Genomic DNA, 26,947 nt, shown 5'->3' with positions numbered 1-26,947 from the left:
GCTTTTTTCTTCTGTCTTCCAATTTTTTCAACGTCCTTTTTAAAATGTGGACATTGTATGCAATCTTTTATCATCATTGTCACAAGTGCTATATATAGAGTTAAAATTGCCTCACTGTTCCTGTTCTCTACTTCCTTCTTTGTACATTCAAGTACCATATTTGCTATATTGCCACGGTGTCACATGGGAGCTCATTCTGGTTTTTTCTGGGCTTAAAATCTGTGAATTTGAAAAAGTAAAGGTAACACGGCCTTTGCTATTATAGCAAACAGCCTTTGCTATTTTTCTGCACGGCCTGATTGGTGAGTGAATGGAGGTGATCCAGGAGACAAAAGCTTACATCTCAAATATCTATCAGGCCTGTCCAGGGGCAGGACATCAGCTCTGTAGGGGAAGGGTGGGTATAACAATGGTGTCAGAAGGACCTTTGGCAGGGCCTCAGCCTATTGGGCAGAGACACTGACCTCACAAAGGTTTTGAAATCATACATCTAGGCTGGAAGGGCAAGGCGGGAACCAAGGTCAGAAACCACTGTGTTTGGATTCTTTTCCTGAGTGCTAGGGAGGAGGTTCTTCAGTGTCTTCTCTTTCTGCTACTCATTTTCATACCAAACAGATTTCACTTATTTAGAAGGTAAGAGTCTCAAGGAAGTCTAAATGTAAGTCTCTCTCACATTCATTCAGTGTGAACTTGCTGAGAGGAAAGAGGTTACAGGGAAAAGGGAACCCTTCAGATCAAGGAACAGTAAACAGGCCAACTACAGAGGAGTGTGCTAGGGAAGGTCTGCTTGGAAAGAAAGGGACAAAGTGAGAAGACCCAGGGACATGGCTGGAGGATATCACAATCCCAGAGCCACTGCCACTTTCAGCTCTTCCTCTGCTTCCATGTGTGAGATGTATGTCCAGGCAGGACCACTGAGGCTTCCATCCAGGTCCTGGTTTCATGCTGTGCAGCTTGCAGATTCCTTTCCATGTCAGCCAGGTAGGGGAGTGCCTACAATGTGAGTACTGGCTTTTGGTGGTGATCCTCAGGGAGAAGGCAAGAGATCTACACGAGGAAGTAGCAAGGCTCTGAAAGTTCCTCCACCATGAGGACTTTATTGATTCCCTGGTGGAGGAAACCCCTAGGACTGTAGAGGAAGGACTGCCAGAGGTGGTGCTAGAAAAGAAAGAGGGCATGGACTCCCAGGAAGGTGGAAGATGGAAGCTTGTGTCTTCTGGCAGCAGGACGAAGTTATCATCCCCACAGTGGTTTGCCTGGAGAACAGATATGGAGCACTAGCAACAGAGAGGGAGGAGCACGTTCCATGGGTGGGAGAATCCAGGCCAGGAATCCACAAGGTTGGGAGGATCAAGACGACTGCTACGGACAGGAACAATGGGTGGTGGTGGTTAGAGACTCCCTTCTGTGTGGGACAGAGGGATTCATCTGCTAGCCTGCCCTGGTGTCCCAGGAGATCTGCTGCATGTCTGGAGCTTGGATCTGAGATGTCATAGAAAGATTACTGAGACTTGTCTGACCCTCTGATTACTATCCCATGCTACTCATCCATGTGGGCAGCAATGATACTGCCAGGGGTGATCCTGAGCAGATCAAGAGTGACTACAGGGCTCTGGGTGCAAGGGTGAAGAAGACAGGAGCACATATTCTCCTCAATCATTCAGGTCAAGGGGAAGGGTTCTGGCAGGAGCAGATGCATCATGAAGATCAATGCATGGCTGTGCAGGTAGTGTCACTATCAAGGATTCGGCTACATTGACCATGGGATGTTGTTCCAAGAAGAAGAGATGGGATCCACCTGATGAACAGAGGGAAGAGCTAGTCACCTCAGGTGTCTGTACACAAATGAACAGACCCTGAAAAACAAGCAGGAAGAATTGGATGTCCTTGCACTGTCAAGGAACTATGATGTGACTGTCATGGATGGGTATAAAGTGTTCAGGAAGGAAAGGCAGGGGAGAAGAGTAGGAGATGCACTGTAGGTAAAATAGCTGTATGATTGCTCAGAGCTCCAGTACGAAACTAGAGACAGACCTGTTGAAAGTTTCTGGGTTAAGGTTAGAGGGGAGAGCAACAAGGGTGATGTGGTGGTGGGTATCTGTTATAGACCACCGGACCAAAAGATGGGGTTTCATCAGACAACTAGCAAAAGCTTCCAGATCACAGGCCTTGGTTCTCATGGGAGGACTTCAGTCACCCTGACATCTGCTGGGAGGGCAATACTGCAGTGCACAGGCAATCCAGGAAGTGTTTGGAGAGTGCATTGTAAACAACTTCCTGGTGCAAGTGTTGGAGAGACCAACTAGAGGCCACATTCTTCTTGACCTAGTGCTCACAAACAGGGAAGAATTGGTGGGAGATGTAGAAGTAGATGGTAAGTTGGGCATCAGGGACCACAAGATGATTGAGTTCAGAATCCTGACAAAAGGAAGAAAGAAGAGCAGCAGAGTATGGACCCTGGACTTCAGAAAAGCAGATTTTGACTCCCTCAGGGAACTGATGGGAAGAATCCCCTAGGAGGCCAGTCTGGTAGAAAAAGGAGTCCAGGTTGTATTTTAAAGAAACCTTTGAGGGTGCAGGCACAAACCATCCTGATATGCAGGAAGAATAGCATATGTGGCAGAAGACTAGCTTGGCTTAGCAGAGAACTCTTTATTGAGCTTAAACACAAAAAGAAAGTTTACAAGACATGGAAGCTTGGACAAACAACTTGGAAGGAGTATAAGAATATTGTTCAGCCATGCAGGGATGAAGTCAGGAAGGCCAAAGTGCACTTGGAGTCACAGATAGCAAGGGATGTGAAGGATAACAAGAAGGGTTTCTACAAGTATGTTAGCAACAAGAAGAAGGTCAGGGAAAGTGTGGCTCCCTTACTGAATGGAGGATGCAACCTAGTGACAAATGATGAGGAAAAGGCTGAAATACTCAATGCCTTTTTTACCTCAGTTTTCACAGAACAAAGGTCTACTCCCAGACTACTGCACTGGGCAGCACAGTTTGGGGAGGAGGTAAGTAGCCCTCAGCAGTAACAGAACAGGTCAGGGACTATTTGGAAAAGCTGAATGTGTACAAGTCTGTGGGGCCAGATGCAGTGCATCTGAGGGTGCTGAAGGAGTTGGCTGCTGTGATTGCAGAGTCATTGGCCATTATCTTTGAAAACTCATTGCGATTGCGGTGGGGGGTGGGATCCCTGATGATTGGAAAAGGGCAAGTAGAGTGCCCATCTTTAAGAAAGGGAAGAAAGAGAGTCCAAGGAACTACAGACCAGTCAGCCTCACCTCAGTCTCCAGAAAAATCATGGAATTGGTCCTCAAGGAATCCATTTCTAAGCACTTGGAGGAGAAGAAGGTCATTAGGAACAGTCAGCATGGATTCACCAAGGGCAAGTCATGCCTGACTGCCTTCTATGATGAGATAACTGACTTTATGGATGCAGGGAAAGCAGTGGGTGTAATAATTTACCTTGACGTTGGCAAGGTTTTTGATACCGTCTCCCACAGCATTCTTCCAGGCAAGCTGAGGAAGTATGGGTTGGATGAATGGACTCTAAGGTGTAAAGGAAATTGGTGGAATTGTTGGGCTCAATGGGTAGTAATCAATGACTCAATGTCTAGCTGGCAGCCAGTATCCAGTGGAGAGACTCAGGGGTTGGCTCTGGGGTATGTTTTATTCACTATAGTAACAATTTGGAAGATACGATGGATTACACCCTCACCAAGTGTGCAAATGACACCAAACTGGGCATGCTAGGATTCAGTGTGACCTAGACAAATTGGAGGACTGGGCCAAAAGAAATCTCATGAGGTTCAACAAGGACTAGTGTAAAGTCCTGTACTTAGGATGGAAGAATCCCATGCACTGCTACAACCTGGGGACCAATTAGCTAAGCAGCAGCTCTGCATAAAAGGACCTGGGGGTTACAGTGAACAATAAGATGGGTATAAGTCAGTAGTGTGCCCTTGTTGCCAAGAAGGCTAACAGGATACTGGGCTCTATTAGTAGGACCATTGCCAGCATATCAAGGGAAGTAATTATTCTGCTCTATTCTGCACTGGTGAGGCCACGTTTAGAGTATTGTGTCCAGTTTTGAGTCCCCACTACAGTAAGAATTGTGACAAATTGAAGACAGTCCAGAGGATGGCAACAAAAATGGTTCAGGGGCTGGGGCACAAGAATTAGACAAATTGAAGACAGTCCAGAGGATGGCAACAAAAATGGTTCAGGGGCTGGGGCACATGATTTATGAGTAGAGGCTGAGGAAACTGGCTTTATTTAGTCTTCAGAAGAGAAGACCGATGGAGGATTTGATAGCAGCCTTTAACTACCTGAAGGGCGGTTTCAAAGAGGATGGTGCTAGACTAGTCTCAGTGGTGACAGATGATAGAACAAAGGAGCAATGGTCTCAAGTTGCAGCAAGGGAGGTTTAAGTTGAATATTAGGAAAAACTTACTAGGAGGGTAGAGGAGCACTGGAACAGGTTACCTGGAGAGGTGGTGGAATCTCCATCCTTGGAGGTTTTTTAAGCCCAAATCAACAAAACCCTGGACGGAATGGCCTAGCTGGGGATGATCCTGCTTTAAGCAGGTGGTTGGACTAGATGGTCCCTTCCAAACCCAATTTTCTATGATTCTATGAAGTCTTATGTCTGTTCAGCTAGTTCTGTCGATTGTTGGTTGAGCTCTAGACATGAACGCACCAGGTTATGTTGGCAGACAATTAGCCTGCCTAGCAGTATGCCTTTTAGCATCAATGAGAACACTTGTGGTGTATCTTTTTTGGCTTCTCCTTTTTATGTCCCTCTTTTCTCTTCTCTTCTTTCTCTCTTCTTTCTTCCACTCTGGGTGCATCTACATGAGATGTTTACTACACAGTGGATTAATTAACTGCACAGTAGATGTCTTGGTGTCTACATGTGCATTCCTATTAGGCTGGAGTAAACTAACTTACTCTGCAGCAGGATAGTACTTGTACTTACAAGTACTATCTTGTTGTGGAGTAAAAAACTGTGGAGTAAAAAGCAGCATATATATATATATATATATATATATATATAGTCTCTGCCCTGGCATGCTGGGGCACAAGGGTGCTTCAGTGTGTGGGCTGCCTGCCAGCTAGCTGCACAGTGAAGTACCCTCATGCCCCACCCAGCCCCTCCTTCCACAGCATGTTGAACTAAGGGGAGCAGCCCTGGGTTGGCAGGCTGACCCACCGGGCCCCCTGCCAGCTGGAGCTGCTCCACCTTGGCTCAGCCTGCTGCATTTCCCAGCACACATACAGATGCACACCTGGGAGCAATAAGCTCTGGAGCAATAAGATCTGGAGCTTATTGCTGCACATTGATAGGCATGTGTAGACGTGCCCTCTGAGGATCATAGTGCTGCCCTGCAGCACTATTTGTAGGAAGCCAGCATAAAATATTAAGGATAGAATACTGCTCCGATGGTGACATCTTCTTGTGCTGCATCAGTCTTTGGGCTTCTTGGCAAAAGTGCTGACACTTCAACCCCCAAGAGTCTCAGTATTGGTTGGCCACACATGAGGTACTCATCAAGTTAATAGGGAGGAAATCTGTATCCTTGCTAGCTAAGCAAAGAGAGGCCTAATTCCAGAAGAGCAGTGGATATGATGCATCTTGATTTTAGCCAGGCTTTTGACACTGTCTCCCATGACATTAGTAAGCTACGGGAATACTGCTTAGATGAGCATGCTATCATATGCATACATAAGTGATTGGATGTCATCATGCTTAACAAGTAGTCATCAGTGACTCTGTATCTGTTTGGAAGGATTTATTGAGTGGAGTTCCTGAGAAGTCGGTCCTGGATCTGGTGTAGATTAATAACTTTATTAATGATTTGGAGTGTGGGATTGAACCTTTAGCAGACTTGTAGATGACAGCAAGCTGGGTAGGACACCAAGCTGGAGAATAGGGTTAGGATTCATTATGACTTGATACACTGGAAAAACTGTCTGAAATTAACTAAATCAAGTTCAATATAAACAAGTGCAAAACATGCACTTTGGGTGGAACATTAGCAAATAGAGAATGGGAATAACTGGCTAGGCTGCAGTATTGCAGAAAAGGACATGGAGGTTACAGTGAACCACCAGCTGAATATGAGCCAACAATGTGTTCTTGTTGCAAAACCAACCAATAATACGCTAGGCTGTATTAAGAGTTTCAGTTGCATGTCAGAGGAAGTGATTCTTCCATTTCGTTCAGCACTGGTAAGGCCTCATCTGGGAGTGTGTCCAGTTTTGGGCACAACACTTGAAGAAAAATGTACACAAGCTAGAAGGAGTCCAGCAAAAAGGAACATATGACCTATGAGACGAGGCTGAAAGATCTGGGATTATTTAGTTTGAATAGAAGAAGAGTGAGGGAGAATATGATAGTAGTCTTCAACTCCTGAAGGGTGGTTATACAGAAAATGGTGATAGACTGCTCTCTGTGAATACAGGGATCAGGACACGGAACAATGGTTTTACTTGCAGCAAATAAAATTTAGGTTGGACGTTAGGAAGAACTCCCTCCTCATGATGACTGTTGAACATTGCAACAGGTTGCCTAGAGAGATTGTGGAATCTCCATCCTTGGAAGTTCTTAAGAGCAGGCTAGAAATGCACTGAAATGGGTGAGATGACCTCTTGATGTCCCGTTCCAGCCCTACTTTTCTCTGATTCTTTGAAATTATACATGAATGTAAATAAATACATTTCATCTTTATGTCTGTCAGTGAAAGGGATTTTTGCAACCAAACACTAAGAAATTGCATTTTCATTCATTTAAGCATAGCAGTAAATAAGGAAGAGGGGTATAAGTGCTAATATTTTATCAGGGTATTCCGAAGTAGTGCATCTAGTTCATAATCTGTGTGGATACTCTCATGCTTGTCTCTGATGCTAACTTTCTGGTATTACCAGTATTGCCAACTTGCATGATTTTTGGCGTTGTTCTTAAAGTCTGTGTTTTGGGAATCTGAAAAGCTTAACTTTTCTCTATATAAGAGTAATACCAAAATTGCCAACACTCATGATTTTTGATGTTGCTATCTATCTATCTATCAATCTATCTATCTATCTATCATCTTTAAGAACACCGCCAAAAATCATGAGTGTTGACAATATTGGTATTACTGCTGCTAACTTTCAGGCTGCTAGAATAGCAGATATCTGTTTGTTTCTACCAGAGGTTAAAGGTATAAACATGTGTACCAACTAAAAACATTGGGGAAATCCAGTATTTTGAGGGTTAATACAGCATGTTTTCTAAACCAATCAAAAACATTTCAAAGCCTAGCAAGGGAAGTGAAAGGGAATTGTATACAGCACTCAAGACCTAGACCTGAAACAAGTAGACTAAACTAACAGCTGCAACTAATTGCCATGGAAGGAAATCAAGTTGCTAATGGTGTTGCCATGCAGTAAGCTTGTTGTGACAATTCCTTGTGCTGCACTGTATTCTACCTGCTTTCTGTGGCAGGTTTTATATTTCCAGTGATAGATATATAACAATAGCACACTCTTATTCCTTCTGGGGGCTTGCACATCCTCCACAGCACTTTATGCCTATGCTCATTATTACCAACTCCAGAGAAAAAATAACTCGGCTTTTCTTCTCCGAAGCCCCACAAGTCTCTTTGTGAGTAACGACTGAACATTAAGAAAACTCCCAAATCAGGATTCCCCCAGTGCACTCCTCCTGCATGCTGCCAGGACTCCAGGCTGAACTGTGCTGGCTGTTCAGCGACAGAAGCTCTGAGCCACCTTGATGATGATTACTTGATGACAATTTCACAGGCTGTCAGTGACCGTTGTGCCTGAGTGGGCCTGCTGAAGGGTAATGGGATTTAATTGCTCTTTGGAGGAGAGGAGAGACTTTTTGGCACTGTGGGATGCATTTAAAAAAAGCTTTATGAGGTGAGGTTGGAAAGGGAGAGGGAGTGAAAATGGATATGCATTTATATAGTGGGATGAAGCAGCTTTAGAAAGCAAACAGAATCCCAAATGTATTTTTTTAAATGATTTGTGGATTACAGGGTAAATCCTTGGCTGGTAGAAACTGGCATACTTGGACTGAAGTCATTAGAGGTAGGCTGATTTACACTGCTTAAAATATGGCCCTGTTTTGACTGTGTTCGGGGTTTGTTTTTAACTCTTCCCCTGCTTCTCAGTATCAAATTACCCGGTACAAGACTACTGCACTCGCTTATTGACTCTGGAATGCCAACCTGCCTTCAGTCACAAGCACACTGAATTTGTGCATCTCCCTCCTGTCCCTAGTGCATGTCTACCCAGACTGTAAAATCACCCCCTAATTTAATGTGGCACCACCTGGCATGATTTGGCACTCTTTGCTAAGGAGAGGTAATTGCTGGGCATTGGCAGACCAAAGAGGAAGTGTATCTGACACAGTTGTTGTGGTGAGTGCCTGTCCAAACTGTGCCTGGCACCTGCTCCAGCTTTCAGTACCTCACTTTCACGGACATTCAAATTCTCTCCCACCCTGGGAAATAAGAAGAATCCTTCTTTCCCAGCGAGCATCCTGGCAATGGAGCAAGGTCACTAACTTTTCCTTTTTGTTCTCCTTCCTTGCTCCCTTGACTAGTGAGAAGAGCCCTGGCAAATCCAATTTATTTATTCATTTTTCATTCTTAGCAGTGCATTTGAAACTCTAACTACTACCTTGGGAAATGAACTGCAATCTCCCAGCAATAGAAGCGCCCCCCCCTCAAGGATGCAAGGTAGCACAAGAGGTACTGATTGATTGTGCAAAGTCAGTGCCACAAAAAAGCCCACACTTTCTCCATATTTAAAAGCTCTATAAAGCATGCTGCTTCAGAAACAGTTTAAATGAACACACCACTGATGCTTTCTGCTGGAGGAATGCTTATCCATGTTAAAAATTGTCTTTACTACTTATTTTATGATGCCCCTACACTTTGTCTTATTTATGAAGAGCTGAATTAAGGAAACTTACTACACTGAGTTTAAATATTCCTCTTTAATATGCCCTTTCAAACATGTTGCTTAAATCTGCCTTGATTGCTGGCTTTTTTTTTTTTTTTTTAATTCCACCAAACTAATCTCTTCTTTCTCTAGCTATTTTGGAGATAATGAACATGTAGGAAGGTATTTTATGGTGTATGTAGGAAGAATACTTTCAAAGCAAGGTAAGCTAATGATATGGGTAATTAAACCTCATGCTTCAGAATATAAGATGATTGCCTTCAGGGAATCAAGATGGACTCCTCATCCCCCTTTCCCCTCTTAAATACAGCTTTGTATATGTCCCTAGGGGCAGTAGGGTATGGGGAATGTCACCTTCCTGAGATGTGATAAGAATTAGCCAATGAGAGAAGTAATACCCTGGGCTATGAAAATCTACGTCTAATCCAATATGGCAAATTCCAGGCTTCATAACCCATTCAGAAGACTGGCTGGGTGATCTTAACATACTTGGCTTCATAACCCATTCAGAAGACTGGCTGGGGGATCTTAACATACAGTGATGTCCTGGAATCCTTAGCTTGAATCATAGGAGGAAAAACTCAGCCCTCCATCTTTCCAAAGCAGACCAAGTGATTTCCATGACATATTTATAATGGTCCAACTAGTGGCCAGCATGTATCCTGCAAGGGTTTTAACAAGCCACGCCTGTGCTCCCATGTGGCCATTCTTGCTTTTGTTGCTTCAGCTGTAGCAGTTGCTGGGGGCTTCTACTGCTTGCTCCTGACCCAGGGGCAGGCCAGCATAATGCAGTGTAGCCCATGCTGTTGTGGGAGCTGGCAGCCTGGAGCACCCATATGGCGAGGTGCCACAGAGGAGCCCAGAAGAAACTGAAGGTGAGGTGGGGCGTCCTGTCGTGCAGGGGATCACATACCCACATGTGTTTGGTGTAGTGTGAGGGTGGGGGGCAGGATTGGTGACCCACCTGCATGCACAGTGCAGCAGGGGGAAGGCCCACCTGCACATATGGGCCATGCGGCCTGGGGAGCTACCCTGGCAACTTATGGGCTCTGTTGGTGTGACCCTTCTTGTGTATGGCCCCAGCTGCTTTGAAGTTTGAAACTCTGATTTACAATATAGTGAAATTCTTTGGGGTGAGAAACAGACCTAATTTGAGAAGTTGGCAGCATGGTTAAGGTGAGGTTGATGGTTTGCAGAAATAAAATCCATCCTCGATCCACTGCTGTGACCCTAAAACAAGAAGGACAAACTCATATTTGAATTTTATTCCTAAACGTTGCTGTTAAATTAATAGAAATTCAGAAATCCAATTCTGTTCTAATGATGGTGGATGCATGCCCTTGTGAACTGCATGTATCTTGTTAATGATTGAAGAAGTGATACATCATGGAGGAAATTGGTGGAGTTGTCACTTTACACACATAATATTAACCCATTGATAAGACTCCCCACCCTTATCATACACACACCTGGACCAAATACTGATACCTGTGAGCCCCTGGACACATTCTTGGCTCATGTTGAGATCAGTAAACTAGTATACAGATTATTTTTGCAAAGACTAAGGAAAATCCATCTCAGTTGTGGCGTCCTTATATCAGGTTGGACATTATCTATAGCATCACTTAATTGTATGGAACAAACAGAAAACCAATGAGCTGTAAGAGATAAAACCTGCTTAAGAAAAATGTAGGCAGGTTTATTATATCAGGCGTAATGGTAAGTCTGGAGGAAATTTTAGAAAGAAGAGGCACTTGTATTTGCTGAGGCAGGTGCTTCTACAACAGATCTCAGCTAACTAACATCTCAGTGTGCTTTAGTAACTACCTCACATTCCTAGGAAATGATAAATTAACTCATCTGAGCTGTAGGCTTGCTAGCCTTATGGCTATAAATTGCATGCATGTGCTGCGAAAAGTATAAGATCACACACTGGTTTTAAAATAATGTTGCAACATTAATGCTTATCAAATCTTTCTCTCTCTGGGAATACGTGGTCAGCCAAAGTCTGCTTTCAGACAGACCCATGCATCAATGGGTGCTGAGCACATGTGCCTGACAGCAGACATTTCCCTTTAACTTAAAGAGAAAAGGCCAAGTGAAATATTTCCCACCAAAATGTTTTGCGATAGGTTGACATGTTGTTGTACATAAACTATTGCTGTGATGTTTGTGGGCAACTTAGCATGTTCTAAAAATAAGAGAACAAAACAGAAACACATGCACATGCACACACACACCCCTTGAATTTTGAAATGTTGCCATAGTTTTCCAATTTTGTCATTGTGGATCACATCCTTAGTATAAGTCTGTGCATCCCTTGACTTTAACAGAGCTTTGCCAGTTTTGTACCAGCTGAGGATCTGACTAAGAGCCCATGTCACCACATCAACAGAAGCAGGCATACATGTCCCTTTCCTCCATAAATTGAATTGCAGTGATTTAGTGTTCATCATCTTGCTGGTCTTTAGCAGTATGGAGTGTATTGAAGGGATCTTGGAAAAGTCTAGCTGCTGACTAATGGGTTATAGTGTCTAATACTTTATGCCTAAGCTTGCTGGGATTCGATTTTTATCAATATAAATCAATGTCACCTGCCACTTACAGTTGTTTCCATTGGTAATCATCAAAATGTATAGAAAGGAGATGTAAAAAAAAATCTGGGAAGGGGTAAGGAAATCTGCCTGTGCACTGCTTCTCTGGCAGTGGTTCAGGCAGCCGCTGCAGGAACTAGGGGCAGTGCTGGGAGTGGAGGGTCAGGGCTGTTGGCAGCTGGGAGCCTGGTGCTGCTGACCACTTCCTTGGCCCATGTCCCAGCCAGGGTTTGGGCACCAAACTCCTGGCAAGCCTGGGCTGTGCTCTGCAAGATCAGGGTTCACTGGGAGTTTGGCTCCTGCTCTGATCATGCAAGGGTCAGGCTGGGAAGAAGATCTGGGAATAAAGGGAGAGGTAGCAGCTGCCCAGCCTGAGGTAGGCAGTGGCTCCCTGCCTCCTGCAGCCCCTTAGGGGTTGAGACCCACCTGGCAGGCATCAGTAGAGGGGGAGCCCAACCTTTTGAAGGCCACAGCCTTTCTCCCCTCTGGGCACCCTGAGGGCAGTGGCTGGGCCCCAAAGGCACCCCTGCATGCCATGCATCAATCACACTGCCTCTCCCTGTGTTCCCAGAGGTCGACCAGTGCCCCTGCATGCTCAGGGCAGGGTGAGCAGGGCTTCCCGCAGAGACCAGCTGCTGCCCCTGTGCTGCCCAGAGGGGTGGGATGCTGTGGGGTTGGGCTGCCCTTCTGCTGGTGCTTGCCAGGCTGGGCTCACCCACTAAGGGACCGTGAGGAATAGGGAGCTGCTCCCCACCCTGGGTGGGGTGGCTGCTGCCTCTCCCCATGTGTCCAGAGCTCCAGAGTGCTGCTGCACTCCTCTGGTCCCTACCCACCTGGCTGTTTCCTGATGAATGAACAGAATGATTTAAAGAAGGTATGGCTTTATTGATTTATGGATGTTTACTTTTATGTATTTTAACATGTGATTTTTATAAAGCTTTTAACCGTATACTGTCATTACTAAATTGTCTGCCCCCCACACCCTTAATTTTGTGCAACCCTAAAAATTTAAGTCAATAAAAATTGGTAGAAATACTTAAAAATAAACATCAGTTTTAGCCATTGAAATTATAAAAAATAAAAGAATCAAATTCTGCCAAGCCTATTTATGCCTTATGCCTTCAGCTTTGTCTGAAGAAGCACATAGAACATGTTCCAGTTAGGGTTGGTTGGAAATCTGGTAAGAAGCACCATGAAGAGTAGGAATGTTTCTTGGTATGGGCCTCAGTGTCGCCAGAGTTTTCCAGCTGGATATTTGTGGTTACCAGACATGTCCCATTTTGTCCCTTTGTAACCTATGTGCAGCGTTCAATGTGCTAAACATGCCAGTCATGTTTCTTAATCCTTTAAAGATACCGTATTTCATGGTGTACAAGTTGATGGGCTGTACAAGTTGACCCCATATTTCTGGTAAAAAAAAGTTAGGCTCTTCTTGGATCCAGTGTATATGTCCACCCTGCTGCCACATTTGGAGCCTGTGTGCTGCAGCCACAGCCAGGCAGGGAACAGCAGAACTCAGCATGGGGGTCTGAGAGTGGCTCCTGCCCAGCCAGCACTGCTTCCTGCTGCTGCTGTGCTCTGCGTGCTGCTGGTGGTAGGCCACTCACTGTTGCTGCTCTGCATCCTGGTGCTGCTGGCAGCAGACAGTGGTGCTGTGGTTTCTGTGCCCTTGGGCAGTGGCTCTACCTTGCTGGCCAAGATCTGCCTGCAGGGCAGTCATTGGGCTGTAAGTGTCCCCATGCCAGACTTGATGGGTGTGGGGTTTGGGTGCCCAACCTGGCTTGGGATGTTGGACAGGGGGAAGGGGGGAGGCAAGAGCCTGGCCTGCCCTCAGTCAGCATTGGGGAAGTCCCTAGACCCCAGCATGCCACCTCCCATGCAGCAGGGCACCAGCGTAGAGTCCAGATGAAGTATTGATATGATGTATAAGTCAAGGTGAAAATTTAAGGGTAAATATTTTGGCTTAAAACCTTGACTTATATACCGTGAAATATAGCATATATTTTTCAAAGTCTAATCTCTTAGCTATCATGATTGCACTGAATAGCCAACAGGAGTATCTCAGTGTCTCTTTGAATGTCTGCTTTCATACCAGTTGGAGTTAGAGCTCTTGGGGAAAGGGAAAGGGGACTTTGCTCTGGTTTCACCTGATTATCTTTGCTTGTATAGAAAATACTATAATGGAACTGAGGAAAGAGCCAGAAAGAACAAAGACTAAAGCAGTAGTCAGGTAGGTTAGTGTGTGCAGCTTGCTATTAATGGATTTGTTCTTGTGGGATAAATCTTACATGACAGAGTAGAGACAAAGCATCCCTTATACCTTTGCACTGGCCATGTGTATACTGAGTTGTAGTGCAGGGAGGAAAGCAATCTTTTCCAACCAACTACAGCTCAAATGGTGAGGCACTGGTAGAACTTTGAATCCATCACTCTTTAACAGGCAGGCTAGCATAGCTATGCTAGTGTGTTGTGGGAAGTATGACTTACTAGATCTTCACTTTGTATGAATGGCACTGCCTACAAGGAACAGAGGGAAACCAGGAAAACAGAGTGGGACTCCTCCATGTGCAGCACAGTAATGTGCTGCCTCTTGCTCAGGGCTTTTAGGGATGAATCCTAACTTTGTTCTTTCAACAAATCTGAAACCAGTGGTCAAGCAAGTGAGGAAGCATTAATTTGAGCAATACATTGAGTAGCTAGTGATGCGCCACTTGTCTCTAATCTGCTATGTTACTGCATCTTGGCTTATTGTACTGTAGGGCTGGGCAGAACAAGGCAATTCGCAGAAATTGTCTGTTATCTGGTAACTTTATCATCTGAAAGAAAGGGGCATGGGAGGGTTTGAATGCATGCCTCCCAAGGTGAAAGGTTGGTGTCCAACTACAGCATGCAACCTCGCGCCTCTGCCAAAGAGCATATTTAATGAGAATACCTCTGCTCTGTTTTACTTGAAGATCGCTGTCTGTTCTGTCTGACTGATAATGAAATTGCTCAGCAGGGATAAAAGGAAAAGTGACAAAAACTGAAATCAGAATGTCTCTCTTTCATGCTCTCTGAATGACAGAGAACACCTGACACACACTGTATGTGTGAAGGCTGCCTTTCGTTCAGCACGCTGACAGAGGCATTAAAATGTATTTATAACAGCTGGGGATAGCTTGCCCCGAAGAGTGAACTTAATTCTTAGTCTGCCAGGTACTCTTTTATGAACGACAGTGATTTGTCCCCCGTGTGTTCACTCTCCTTCTCACCCTCTCTCCTTCTCCATGCATTTTATAAACCTGGATTTGACAGTCTAATTTCATATAACTAATAACATTATGTAGTGAAATGAGTTTGAATGTCCATTTATCTCTCCAGCACTGAACTACTTCATAAACACTTCTTTTAACACCACTCTCAGAAGTGCTGTTGGTTCTTTGTCTCTTGATCTCCTTTTAAAAACTATTTTAATGAGATAATAGCTGAATTCTTTCCTCCTTGTGTTAAGCCTGAGTCAAACCCAGTTAGTCTTTCTATAAGCTATACAAGGCATTGAGTATAGTCCTTTTGATAATATCCAGGTATCTCAAAGCACTTAAAATGTTCACTAAGTCAAACAAATGTGTTCTGAAACCAAGAGTTATATTACAAATAGGGATGTCACTGTGGAGTCCCCTGTGGCAGCACAGTAGGGGGCACTACTATGCAGACCCACCCACCTCACTGTTCCAGGCCCAAAACCATGTTTCAGGAGTCTCCCCTGGGGAGCCCATGGCTGGCTATGGCTTCCTGGAGAACTCCTGCAAGCCTGGGGTAACGCTGCCACCACCTGGGCACTGGTCTCTGCTAGGACTCTGCAGCCTGGGGTACACAGACTCTGCGAGCCTTGTGGGTGCTTTGCCCACTGGCGATATTTCTGGATGCTTCTTTTAGCCTGAAGCCTCCCAGGGTAACCTCAGGTACGACTGAGCGAAACAAAAAAAGCCAAGCTCTGCAGGTAGGAGAAAGGCCCCTTCTTAGCTCCTTACACAGTGAAACAGCCAGTCATGCTGTAACCCGATACTTTTATTTTTCAGGGGGAGAGATTGGGGGCGGGGGGTAGAACAAAGGAGTTAGAAAAATACTTTGAGCAAACCACAATAAATTGAGCCTTACATAGATTGGTTTTGGGGGCCTTTTTCATATGTCTGAATTACTTAGTTCTAATATACTAGCTAGTTTCCAGGTTTTTACTCACTGAGTCTCTGAAGACTGTTGCTTGTAACCTGTTCCAAAATGCTGCCAGAGGAAGAGAGAGAGAGAGCTTCCCCTCCCCTCAGGAATTTACCTAGCCCAGTCACCTGGGTGACCAGGTTGAACCACATAGCAAGCAAGTGAAAGAGAGAGCGGTGTAGTTGGACTGAACCAAGCAGGGACAGACAGAGGGAGATTTCTTCAGATCCCCACCCCAACCTCTTCTTGGAATTTGAGACACATTAATTTAAGGATAAATCTGAAGTCTTTTGAAATCAATGGCAGTTCTATTATTGACCATGATACTTAAAACTTCTTTTCCTGCTTTCTCTCATTCTCTCTGAGCTACCATCATGGCATCTTAGACTGTAATTCTTGCAGACTTCAGAGGGGGTTTGTCTTGTCAAGAGAGCATCTCTGGCTCTTGGGGGCTTATCCAACCTCTTTAAAGTTCCTTCTTCACTATGCAATGACTGTGTATTGTGGAAATCCCTAGATAGCTCAGTCAGGGATCATAGAATCATAGAAGTAGGGTCGGAAGGGACCTTGTAGATCTTCAAGTCCGACCCCCTGCCTGGGCAGGAGAGAAACTGGGCTCAAATGACCCCAGCCAGGTAGGCATCAAGCTGCTTCTTAAAGACCCCCAGAGTAGGAGCCAGCACCACTTCCCTTGGAAGTTGGTTCCAGATCCTAGCCGCCCTAACTGTGAACTAGTTCCTACGGATGTCTAATCTGAACCTACTCTCCAACAACTTGTGGCTGTTATTTCTTCTTATCCCGGGGTGCACTGGGGGAAACAAGGTCTCCCCCAAACCCTTCTGGTCCCCCCTAGTGAGTTTATAGATGGTAACAAGGTCCTCCTTCAGCCTTCTCTTATGAAGGCTGAACAGGCTCAGGTCCCGTAGCCTCTCACTGTAGGGTCTGCCCTGCTGTCCCCGGATCATGCAGGTGGCCCCCCTCTGGACCCTCTCAATGTTGTCCACATCCCTCTTGAACTGGGGCGCCCAGAACTGGACACAATATTCCAGCTGTGGCCTGACCAGTGTCGTGTAGAGGGGGAGGATCACCTCCTTGGCCCTACTCGAGATGCACCTGTGGATGCACAATAGGGTCTGGTTAGCCCTGCCGACCGTGACCTCGCATTGTCGGCCTGTGTTCATCTTGGAGTCAATGATGACTCCAAGATCCCTTTCTGCCTCCGTGCTCTCAAGAAGGGAGTTTCCTATCTTATAAGTGTGTTGCCGGTTACTACTGCCCAAGTGCAGCACCCTGCACTTGTCCATATTGAAACACATCCTGTTTTTGTCAGTCCACGCTTGCAACCTATCCAGGTCTTTCTGCTGCCATCATGATCCCATTATGCTAGGTACTCCATACTGCTATATGAAACAAAAAGACAATTGTCTGTAAAGAGGACAGGTTTGTCATAGGCAGACCAAAGGCCTTTTTTCATAATCCTCATCATTTGGCAACTTTATAGTCGGTACTGAAGATATAGATTTCCCATATTTTCAAAACCCTGTGTAATATAATTTTTGTCTGTATATATGTGTGTTCTTATTAGCTTGAGAATGACTAATGTTGATTTTTTGGAATGATATCTTGTGGCAATCCATTCCTCAAGTTACCAATGTTGGGCTGAGAGTATTTCTTTTAGCCAGTTTACTTCTGTGACCGTTCTGTATCACTTAGTGTCCCCTTCTCTGAAGAGAGGGTAAACAGGGGTATTTGATTTGCTGTCTCTATCCCACTCGCTATTTTCTGTCTCTGTTTTAGCTGATCTTATTTTTTGTTTCCATCTCCTCCTGTGGAAGTATCTCCAAGAATCAGGTAATTTTTACTGCCCATCTGCAGGGCCATTTTATTTCTGAGAGAGGCTGACAGCCTGATCTGAGACTAACTCCGTCCTTTGTTATGACAAAGGGCAGGAAATTCAAGTGCCTCAGCATTTGGAGAAATTTTTTAAATGAATGTCTTCTAAAATCCTTTCTTTGAAACCCTACCTTTTCTAGCAATTCCATCATTTTATGTCTCTGAATAATTTGTTTTGGTGAAATCTTTCATCAAATTCTTTTAACCATTCCCAAAAAAGATTTCTGATTTAAAGCTACATCTTTGACAATGTAACCCTGGCCCTCTGGCCTCATCTTTTCTTAGCAGTGGCTCAGCCTTGGGATCTGAAAGTTAGCCAGAGATGTTTCTGACTCTCAGCAAGATAAATCTTCTTAAAAAAAATATCCTTTCCAAAAGTTAGAAGCCTCATGAACTTAATCTGATCAGCAGAGTAGGCCCTGTGGCTGTGATTCATAGGCAGATTAATGCATGGGCTCGTGGGGCCTGGGCCCAGGGGCCTCTGCCAAACCGGGGCTCCCAGATGCCTGGGTTCCCTTGGCAAATGGCAGGTCTCCCCTTGCAGGTGGAAAGCATCCTAGCCTGCAAGAGATCCTGCTGGTGGCTGTCAGGAGTTGGATGGAAGGGACATGGCCAGGAAAACAGTCAGGCTGCTCCCTGCAGGTAAATAAAGAAAGGTGTGGGGGTGGGAAGGGGCATGGGGGGGCCCCAACAGTGAGGGAGGGAGTGGGGCTGGGGGCTCTGCCCAGCCAGTGCGGTGCATGGGACCTGGGGCTGGGGCAGGGAGTGGGACAGAGCCATGGGCAGCTCATCCAGGGATGTAGGAGGGAGAGAGGGAATGGATCCCTGCCACTGTGTGCACCCCTGGGGGTGGGTATCGGGGGCATACGCCCTCCCAGAATTGGGCTGCTTGCTGTGGGCTCGGGGTTCTCCACTTTGCTGCCTTTGCCCTGGAGGCCCCATACCTGCCATCATGTCCTTCCTGCCCAGCATCAATGGGAGTGGTGAGTTGTGCCTCCCACTGCTGGGTGGGTAGGGGGCATCTGGCCAGTATGGGGCTCCCAGGGCAAAGGCAGCAGCAGGGCAGAGAACCCCAAGCCTACAGCAGGCAGCCTGCATCTACCCTTGCCCTGCTTGGCTCTGCTCAGCTCCAGCTATGGCAGGTGGAGGGAGGGTGGGGAGGGCTCTGCTCAGCTCCAGCTATGGCAGGGGGAGGGAGGGGGGGGGGCAGGGAGGAGACGGGGCCATATGCCATCCCACCCCCAGCCAGGCCGGGTCCATTCAGACTCCCCGCAGGGCACAGAGGACCACCTCACCCTTGGCAGAGCCCAGGGCCCCAGTAAATTGCTGCACACTTTGAGACACTTTTTAATTGGACAGGTAAGTGACTGACTGAAAATGATGCAGCGTTTAGCCCAACAGCATAACTGAAATATAGATAAAGCTATGGTTGGGAGTTATGCATCACCCAGCATAAGACAAAGCAAGTCACAAGCTACTGTTAGAATATGCTCTCTGGGGCAAGGGTGTTCAACTGAGATTGGAGCCCTGTGGTGTGAAACACCACAGAAAGTTATAGTTTATAATTGACAAGCAGACCAAAGGTGGAAGGAAGGAAAAATCTATCCCATTATTTATGGTTAGGAAACAGGCACAGAGAATGAATGATTAAGGTCACCTAGGAAATCTATAGCAAGCCTGTGGCTTATCCTAGCTCTCCAGTGTCCAGTCCAATATTGCAACCACACAACCCATCATCTACCAGTATTTTACTTTTCCTGTCCTTGCAATACAAAGGGAGAATAAATCTGAGAATTACATATGATTTATTGGTGACTGGTGCAGGGTGATGGTGGTAGGAGGGTTGTGTGTGTGGAAATAACCCAAAGCAGGTAGTAAATAGACACTCCCTTCCTTCTTTCAAATGTCATACAGTGGTTTTCAGCCCTGGCTAAATAGCACATTTTTAATGCTTATCTAATTTCAAATTATTATGTGTATGTGTATAAGGGGTAATTAAGAGGTGATAAGTGCTAGATTGTGAGTAGGCTTCCTTATATCAGCAGTACCTTTACTAGATGGCTTTAAAATAGCTGGTCATTTGTCCTAAAAAATGGCCAAATGGTGTTGAAATGCTGATAGGAAGATGAAAAAGCTTGCCTTTTTATGAGGTTTGCTGTAATGGTTTTTTTTTTCCTTATGCATTATTATACATTTTAAAGGCTTAATTTGGGCATTTCTGAGGTCCTTGATCACCTACCTGTTTACATCTTGAGAACATATTCAGAGCAAAAGGACTCCTCTTACAACTACTCCTCACTGCTTTTTTCCCCTCCACCTCCTGAGCTTTGTCACCCTCCTTTGGGATCTCTTTTCAAAGGCTCAAGAGTAGAGAAGAGACTTCAGATGCCTGCAAGAACTAGTGCTCCTCTGAGAGCAGCCTTCTTTAAGATCGATACATCTTCCTATGGGGGCAGTGAGTCCTTCAAAGTAAACAAGCAGGGAACAGTAATTCAAATGCTTTTAAACTAAATGAATATACATGAATTAGTCTGTGTGGCTGTGCTAAATAAGGATTATATAAGGGGGTTTAAAATAAACCACAAAAAAGCGCATTCTGCAAAATTCACCAGACAAAAACTAATTTGTGCTAGAGATCTTCTGATGGCAGAGATAATTTTATTTAAAAAGGCTAACAGGATGTTCTCTTACCCATTTTGATAGTTTGATCCCAGCCATCAGAAGCTTTCCTGAGAGGAGGGATTGCGTTGTGCTGAAGTCAGGACATTTTGCAAAACTTGCCGAATATGCATTTTGCAGCCCATTCAACTCCTCTTATTATATAGGTTCAAAGACATATTTATTTGTATGAGGGGGAGGGGGCGAGTAGGCCAGGCACCAAGAGAAAATGGTCCAGATAAAATATTTAACGTAACATGCGGTAAGGGAGCTTGAGATAAGACGGTGTATTTCTTTTTTCCCCCTCTGTGTTAAATACTGACATTCAGTCCAGTCCTTAGAAAGGCACTTATGGCTGGATTTGTAACCTTACAATCCCACCTGAACAGGGAGCAGTGCATTGAGTTAGCGGCCCATGAGCAAAACCAGGACCAGGCTGTGGGTACATCCACACTGCAGATTGCAGGTAGTTGAGGTTGTCTAGCCCTGACAGTACAGAGCTCCACACAAGCTAAGACACAGAGAGAAGGTATAGTTCATCCTTTCTTCTTTCCCTGGGGAGAAAGTAAGCACCACCAACCCTTTTGCTAGTATAGAGTGGGGTGTCCTCTGCCTGCTACACTGCAGAAGCAGACTCAAATTTTGCCCACCCCAATCTGCAGTAGGCAATCCTGGGGGAAAGTCTCTTCTTGAAAATGCTTTTTGTGGGAAGTGTGTTCAGGAACAGCAGGGGAATCTCTCTGTCCCACAACTCCCTGTCAATGTACCTATGAGGGCATACGGCTGAGCTGCTAGTAAATTTATTCCTAGATAAATAGAAATATTATTACACCGTTACATCATGACTAATTCATGGGGAGAAGGTTATTAACTTACACAACAGCAAAAATGCCTGCTTGATGATTGCAGTTCAAGTTTTCATCTAATTTAAAGACTGAACTCTTTTCAAGACTGTGGGATTCCAGAATGAGTTTGCTGATCAAAATAATTTAGGTCAAGGCCGGGTCTGTTTTGCAATGCTCCAGGGATAGATAAATTGTTTCTCTTTTGCAGACAATAGAAAGAATGACATTCTGAAAGCATAGGTATAATAAGTAACTGAATACTGGGTCTTAAAAAGGTTAGCACCAGGCGGCCTCAGTGGTAAGATAGACTACCTTTGTTGCTTGTAACATTTCAGTCACAGAACTGCTGCTGTTTCTACAACAGCCCTTTAGCCTGTGGCTTTCAGATTCCAGTGTAAACAGACAAACTACCATCCTTTACAAATCACCAGTCTTCACATTCTCCAAGATGATGTAAAACTGTGATGCGTTTTAATTTCTGTGCTCTGCACCTTTTATTTTTCTCAGACTTCTCTGGGTATGCAGCAGTCACTTTATTCTTGTAGCTTTTGTAGACTATGGGAGAGGAAGCAGGCAAATACTTGGTTCTCTGAAGAAGCTTTACTTTTGTTCTCTTTCATTTTTCTCTATCAGATATAAAACCCTGGGCCATAACATATAGGAGGATGGAAATCTCTGCTCCATTTACAGTAGAGAAGGTATAAAGTTGGTTTCATTTGTGTTAAGGATAATAATGCTGCTTATCCATGATTCCACCTACTGGGTTTTTCCTGTTTGTTTGGGTCCTATTTACAGTATGTCTCTGCTATATCGGTGATAATTTTGTATTACTTTCTGTGAAAGGAAGTAGGAATTCCACTGCGTCTGTCATAGAGTTGAGTGGGTCACTCTGCGGTACAAGGAGTTTGATAATGAAATCCAAGTTCTTCAGCAAGAAGTTAGAGTAGGGGAATTCTGGAGGCCAGAAGCGTATCTTTGATATGATGTTTTGCTCTGAATGCCCTGCTAGGGATTACTATGCCTTGTGCTGAATCTGACAGACTGGATTAGACCAGACTGACACTTGTGGAGCAGAAGGCAGGCCTCCCCATGAACTCAGCAGACTGCTGGGAGCACAGAGCTGGCTGGGCTGTGACTGATGATGATATTGCTGAGCTGATTTGCTGTACCCTGGCCTATCAAGCTAGTGGTAGCAGAGTTCACAGTACAGAACAGGACCAGGAAGCTGCACATCAGAACAGGACAGTTCCTTCTGGAGGGAAAAGATATCTGATGACAACAAAGTCCAAATCGCCCTAACCTGGGGTTTTGGGACCTGTTGGACTTGTGGCGGGACTAAGAATTATTAAACTCCTTAACCCAGACAATTATTGCCTGGAATTGTCCTGATGTTCTAGTTTCTTGTCAGTAAAATTTAAGGCTTTCATCTTCCTTTCAATTTGATTCTCCCTCCTCCTTTTCCCTAAACAGAGCTATGTAATGATCTATGTTCAAAAGCACTCTTCACAAGCACCAGCAAAGCTTATTTTGTTGATTTTATTTTAGTTCCCCAGAGACAGAAATAGGAGTGTGGGTCCGACTGGGGACTTTAAATTGGGTATTTTTTCTTCAGAAAAAGAAAGGACCCCCCCTCCCCCCACCAGAGACTAAAACTGGCACTTGTGGCTGCTGTTAGCTGAAGGCTTATGCAAAAATTAATCACTTTAGGCTAAAATTACCTGCTTTGGCCTTGTGTATGGAAATAGAGCACCTGACTACATGAACAACGCGTGCCCCCAGTGGCTTGGGGGGCATGGCGACAGCATGAGCATGGCGCTGGCAAGCTGGGAGCTCCTGCAGACGCTGCCGGTGTTGTTGGCGGTGGGGAGGAGGGGAGTGGGTGGTGAGCGCTGACCAGGGGTTGGTGACCACCCACAGATGCTGCCAGTGGTGTCAGTGGTGGGCGTGGTGAGCTGTTGGCAGCTCGTTTTTGTAGGGGGTGCACCGCCATACTCAGGGGGTGCACATGCACCTGTGTGCACCCCCTATGCATTGCCAGTGCCTGGCTGGTATAGACAGTATAGATTAATCACTTAGGGTGCATAGAGGCATTCAGGGCCCTGCTCTAACTCATTACACTTTACATAAAGCAGCAGGAGTTAGAGTCCCTCCCTCCGCAACACAACAGATGCTTGCCTGCGGGCTTGGTGAGGGGGAGAGGCCTGGAGCCTGCCTGCACCAGCTCTGGCCAGCAAGTGGGGGTGCTCCAGCAGCCTCCAAGGAGCCTGATGGATTGCCTCTTTCCCCAGCCTCCCCCCAGCTCTGGGGCTGTCAGTGGGGGAAAGAGGAGGAGGAGGAGGAATGGCAGTGATGGTATAGAACTGCCAGCTGCTTGAATGGGCAAAGTTGAGGGGGACGAGTGGGGTGGAATGGAGTCCACTCACCTTGTGCCCCCGCAACTACACCTGGGAAGAGATGGGTTGGGTCCACAAGGGAAGGGGGGCTCCCTTCCCCCCACCCCCTACCTAGGCCTCTTGACGGCAGTGGCACAGAGCTGCTGGCTGCTTTGAATAGCCAGAGCTGGGTGGGGTGTTCGGTGGGATGGAGCCCCCTTGCCTCATGAGCCTGGTCTGGCTTGGCTCCCCCAATACCCCCTCTGGGGTAGCTGGGGTATGGGGCATAGTTGCTGTTTAGTTTCACCCATGTATTTGCCATTAGGCAATTTGAACCATTAGCTGATTTAGTTCAGTTTGTTAGACTGTGGTAGTAATAAAACCAGGGTCGTAGGGTTTGATCCCCTGTTGGAATAGATTATCTTTTGAGGTCCTTTATTTCTCTATGATAGTTCTATACCACATTTAGGAAAGGCATGTGTAGAAACCATGGATTCTAATGGTTATGGGGTATTGATTGTTATTTGCAATGGAGATGTATTGCCAGATTAATTTTTTCCCTGCAAAGGCAAGGCTGTATCCCACTTGATGTTTGTTAGGCACTGGGGAGTATGCTTCTGATAACAAGTTGGGCACTGTTAGGAGGTTGTCTGAAAGCCTGGAAGAGAGAGACTGGGAATATTTCTCTCAAGGTCTGATCTTTGCCAAGTATAGGCTGTAGTTGTTTGATTCTTTTAATTCATTCCAATGTCGAGTGGTAGGGGGTGCAGTTGTGTGGGTGCTCACCCCACTGTGGGTGTATGGTTGCAGGGATGTTTCCTTTTGTATGGGATGATTGCTGGTCTTATAGATATAGGTATGGTGGTCCATGGGTTTTCTGTGCATGATGGTTTGTAGGGTGCCATCCTGGATATGGATTATGGTATCTAGAAAGTTGGTATTAGTGTAGGAATATTGCAAATAATGTTCAACTGAGTGGTGATTGTAGTTAAACCTGTGGTAGAAGTTGATAAGTAAGTCCAGGTGTTCAGCTTGGATAATACCCTGGTCTGGTAGTGTGGACACTGGGGCAAATGACTGGAAGCCCAGAGGTCAAGGGTTTGAGACCATAGCAGAAGTGCTCATGGCACAACCATGTCAGATGCCAATGAATCTATGAATTCTGCTAAATACCTTGTCAAAAAGACATGAGAAAGGAACGTCCAGATGATGAAAATATCACGTATGCAATGAAGGTATAGTGCAAGTTTCTTGGTGTGGTTTTCTAGAAATTTTTCCTCTATATGGCTCATGAAGAGATTGGCATATGAAGGTGCCATCTTTATGCCCATTGCTGTGCACATGGTTTGGAGGAAATGACAACTGTTGGAAGTAAAGTTGTTGTAGGTGAGGATGAAGTGGATGATTTGTACAACATGTTCCAAATCTGAGTGTACTCCATTTTCTTGTAGGTATTTCAGGCAGGCAGTGGTGCTTTCATAGTGTGGGATGTTAGTGTACAGGCTGGTGACATCTATGGTTGCAAGTATGGCCTTCTCATGGAGGTGGTTGCTGTTCTGGATTCTGCTGGGGAAGTCTGTAGTGTTTTGTAGAAAACTGGCTCTTTAAAGTGAGGATAGCTTCTATGAATACTGATAGCTCTTCAATGAAGGTATCACAGTTGGATACAATGGGTCTGCCAGGAATACCTTGTTTGTGTCCCTTGTTTGTAGGGAACAAGTGGAATTACCTCCACTTGTCCCCCGCTCTGCCACCCCAGACACTACTTCCCCTTATCCCCTACTCTTTCACAGAGACCTCCACAGCAGAGTAGGTGTTCCAGAACAGCCACCTGGCCATTTTAAGAACAGTTTTCCAAATGTATCTGTGAGAACATTGAGGCATGGCAGGGGATGAGAGAGAAGGTACCAGAGAATCCAGCAGGTTGAGGCAGACCTCCAGGGGGTGCCATACAGCTCAAGACACCCTAGGTTTGCTACACATTTCTTTAGAAGCTATTCCCTTAGCCTCCCTCTGCATGTTACGTTTATGCCATGACAAAAGTGTTAATTGTGACATAAATGGCAAGGGTGCTACACTTGGACCTAATTTAAGGCACCATAAATAGCAAACCAGCTATAAAAATGTTCCACACATAACATTGAACATTTTTATGACTGGTTTGTATGGGGTTTTAAAATAAACATGTGGCTGGTCCAGGGCCAGGCTGGCAATCAGCTGATTGTCATGTTTAGCCATGGGACTGCATCAGGGTCTTTAATTTGTCCTGTTGCATTCTGAGACCTGAGCAGACAATCAGTTCATTGTCAACTCTGGCCTGGACCACACCAGGGCTTCAAGACTCCTGGTGCAGTTCCATGACCGGAGATGACAGTCAGCCCCAGGTCAAGGGCTAGGGCTCATTGTTATCCCCCAGCCCTGGACCTATGAGCACCTGGTTTTCAACTTGTCGGGGCAGTGGGGAGCAGCAGGAACATGATGGACTGGAAGGGATCTCCTGGTTTCATTTGGGAAGCAGTTTGGATTTTTACTCCCACTGGAAATCTGTTAAAGCACCTCCCTGCCCTGATGACTACATACCTTCTGATTTCCAGCCAGAATTAATTCATGGTCCTTTTCATAGATTTCATAGACATTAGGGCTGGAAGGGACCTCGGAAGATCATCGAGTCTAGCCCCCTGCCCAAAGGGCAGGAAGTCAGCTGGGGTCATAGGATCCCAGCAAGATAAGCATCCAGTTTGCTCTTGAAGGTGTTCAATGTAGGCGCTTGAACCACCTCCGGTGGCAGGCTGTTCCAGACCTTGGGGGCTCGGACAGTAAAGAAATTCTTCCTTATGTCCAGCCTGAAACGGTCTTGTAGTAGTTTATGACCATTCGACCTAGTTGTCATCCCTTGGGGCGCTCTGGTGAACAAATGTTCCCCCAGATACTGGTGGTCACCCCTGATAAACTTATAGGTGGCCATCAGATCACCCCTGAGCCTGCGCTTTTCCAGGCTAAAGAGCCCCAGGGCTCTCAGCCTGTCATCATAGGGTCGGCTTCCCTGACCTCTGATCATGTGCGTGGCTCTTCTCTGGACTCTCTCAAGCTTCTCCACATCCTTTTTGAATTGTGGAGCCCAAAACTGGACGCAGTACTCCAGCTGCGGCCTCACCAAGGCTGAGTACAATGGGAGAATGACATCCCAGGATTTGCTTGAGAAGCATCTATGGATGCAAGCCAGCGTTTTGGTTGCTTTACTAGTTGCAGCGTCACATTGATGGCTTATGTTCATCTTGTGGTCAATCGTGACCCCCAAGTCCCTTTCATCCATAGTGCTAACCAGCGTAGCACTGGCAAGCCTATAAGCATGCTGCAAGTTTCTCCTTCCAAGGTGTAGAACCTTGCATTTTTTGGTGTTAAACACCATCAGGTTCTCATC

The 26,947-nt window shown here is 45.6% G+C and overlaps 1 long non-coding RNA gene across 1 annotated transcript in view; it reads left to right on the top strand.

Moving 5' to 3' along the window:
• The first annotated feature begins 9,682 nt into the window (after positions 1 to 9,682).
• The window catches only part of LOC102385833, a 120,312-nt gene continuing 103,047 nt past the window's right edge, over positions 9,683 to 26,947 (top strand). The window contains exons 1-2 of the long non-coding RNA XR_323668.1: positions 9,683 to 9,845; positions 18,196 to 18,293. This is a non-coding gene — a long non-coding RNA (uncharacterized LOC102385833). The remainder of the gene's footprint in view (positions 9,846 to 18,195; positions 18,294 to 26,947) is intronic.

The sequence above is a fragment of the Alligator sinensis genome, unplaced genomic scaffold, assembly GCF_000455745.1.
Source record: "Alligator sinensis unplaced genomic scaffold, ASM45574v1 scaffold730_1, whole genome shotgun sequence".
Taxonomy (NCBI): Eukaryota; Metazoa; Chordata; order Crocodylia; family Alligatoridae; genus Alligator; species Alligator sinensis.
The sequence above is the reverse complement of the archived record's forward strand: the minus strand, read 5'-3'. Positions and strand labels throughout refer to the sequence as shown.